Here is a 2,918-nt window from a genome sequence, read left to right on the forward strand (position 1 = left end):
ATGTGGAAATCTTTACAATGCCTTGTATTGTGATCATGGTAGCTTGAGTTGATTTGGAGATCGCAGTTATTTTTACTGACCATTTCCAGGCATTTAAAGATATATATCAATGGTATTGTCAGTATCTTCAGTTGTCTGAATAAGGGTCTACAGTGAGTTTGTGGTGGGCTGTGTGTCATGATACGAATAGCTCTTTTTTGCATAATAAAAATGTCATTTAGTCTTGACCTGGTTTTCTCCCCAAAAGCTTGTGCCACAGCTAGCAACTGATCAGAAATAACTAAAGTACACCGCTCTAATATATTCCTTGCTACATACCTTGGATATTATTCTTAAGGCAAAACATGCTGAGCCAAGTTCCTGAGTAATATAAAAACTGTATTCATTCCAGTTAAAATCTTGGTCAATTCGCATTCCCAGAAACTTCGTGGTGCACATTTTTTCTATTTCTTTGCTATCCAGCATAAGGCACATATTTTCCCCTTGTCACTTTCTCCCTTACTGTATAAAGTTCATTTTCTTTCTATTTAATGTCAGCTTATTTTAATATAACCATGACTGTATGTATGAGCATTTTTTCTGCTGTAGTACACAGTGATTCTTTTTTATCACTAATTATGATACTCGTGTCATCTGCAAATAGTAGAATTTTGGCTGAACTGTCTGGAGCCTGCATATCATTGATATAAACTAGAAATAACAATGGGCCCAGAATGCTGCCCTGAGAAACAACTATTTAAATTTGTTTTGGTTCAGATATGGGTTTAAAATTGTGAAGATTCTTGGATGACCTCAGCTCAACAACTTGTGACCTGTTTTGCAGATAGGATTCAAACCAATTTTTAACGGTACCACTCATGCATATTGCTTCAAGTTTCCCTAGTAATATTACATTGTTCACAGTATTGAAGGCTTTGGCTAAATCTAGATTAATTCCAACAACCTGTTTATTTGACTCAAAATTTCTTACTATTGCTGTGCAATATGGCTGTTTCTGTACTGTGCCATGTTGACTGTTACTTATTAGTTTGTTTTTCTAGATATTTTGTAACCCTGATTTTCATAAATTCCTCAAGTATTTTGGAGAAGTATGGGAGGAGAGATATAGGTTGGTAATTTTCTATTTTATGTCTGTCACCATTTTTGTGTAGAGGTATCACTTTAGAGATTTTATTTTATCCGGAAATATCTCTTCACTAAGGGACAAGTTTGCTATGTGCACTATAGGTTCGACAACACGTGGAGCAATTTTTTAATTATTGATACAGGTACATCATCCAAACCAGAGGACAATTTGGATTTCAAGCATTTAATGACTTTTAGAACTTAATGCTCGTCTGATGGGATTGCCATCATGCTGGTATTTACCATTGGAGACATCACTGTTAATTGTTGCTTAAAGTAAGGGGAATATTAACAAAATAATTGTTTACATAGTTTGCCATGGCGTTTTTTCTATGGGGATATTTTCATTATTTTTAAGATGGATTTCCTGTTCTCTAGTTTGACACAATTTATTTTCATTTTTCTTTTTTTACCACATCATTCTGGACTTGTTACTAGCCTGCCTTATTAATCTATCATTACTTAATAATTTTGCTTTTGATGTTACTTTGTGGTAAGTCTGTTTGTATGTTCTCACATACTCAACAAACTGCTGATCATGACATGTTTTTAACTTTAAACTTAGTAATTTCGTGGTTTCACTTGACGTTTTAATTCCGGGTGTACTCCAGGTCCCTTTGGATCCAGATGATCTGTAACTCAAAAGCTTTTTTGGGAAGCACATTTCAAAGTATGCCATAAAAGTGGAAGCAAATGTATTGTAAGCATCATTTGTGTTTGTTTGTGCCAAGACCTCTGGCCAAACTGCATTTTTAACATTATTTTTGAACTGATTACAATTTTCAGTAGAGAAAAATCGTTTGTACTCCTTTTTATTTTCCCCTCCTTGCGAGTTGCAGTGAGATTAAAGGTTAGTGCATTATGATCTGATAATCCTATATTCACATTTGTAACTGCAACTTCATGTGTGACCACATTTGAGAGGATGTTATTTATTAGGCTTTCACTGGAATCTGTTGTTCTAGTGGGAGCTGATACGTGGGGAAACAAGTTGAAGCTTTTAGTATGTCTAAAAACTTGTATTTTACTGAACTCTGGACCAATAGATTAATATTAAAGTCACCACAAAGAATTATGGCAGAGTTCTCATTTGAGAAAAATGTCTAGCATTTCTTCCAAATTCTTAAGAGAGACTTCAGTATCTCCAGATGGTGATCTGCAAATTGCTGCAACAATTACTTTCTTTTCTATGATTAATGGTTTAGCCTCATATCTTAACTTAAATTTAAGCTTGGGATTTAGATAAATGCATACACCACCACCTTTGACATTTTGCCTATAGTACTGACTGGCAAGTTTATAATATGTGTGACCAAAAGGACTTAAACTATATCTGTACATTGTATAAGGCTCAGTCACAACTTCTGTGCATGTCTATGACAGGTGGTGTGGGCAGCCTATCAAGTTAGGCTGTGGTCTCCTGATCTCACATTTTGTGCTCGCTTACTCAGTTGTGCAGGACTCTGACACTTGTCTCACTCCTCTGTCAACACAGCTTCCCTTTCATGTCATTTGTCCCCTAACACTGCAGTCAGGTGTCATGTGGTGTAACTATTTAATACAATGATGTATTATATTCTGTACCTTATCTTCTATACTTCTTCTCAAACTCTGTTATAATTACTTTAAAATTCAAAATTGATGCCTTTGACGCATCACATTTTTATAAATAACTTACTATGTCGCATTTGACTTAACAAATTATTTATTCCCTTTATCATCACACTCGTGAACTACACTAAAAGATCACATTCATTCAGTATAAAAGAGACACTCACAATAATTTTGAAGGT

The sequence above is a fragment of the Schistocerca americana genome, unplaced genomic scaffold (assembly GCF_021461395.2).
Source record: "Schistocerca americana isolate TAMUIC-IGC-003095 unplaced genomic scaffold, iqSchAmer2.1 HiC_scaffold_14, whole genome shotgun sequence".
Lineage (NCBI taxonomy): Eukaryota > Metazoa > Arthropoda > Insecta > Orthoptera > Acrididae > Schistocerca > Schistocerca americana.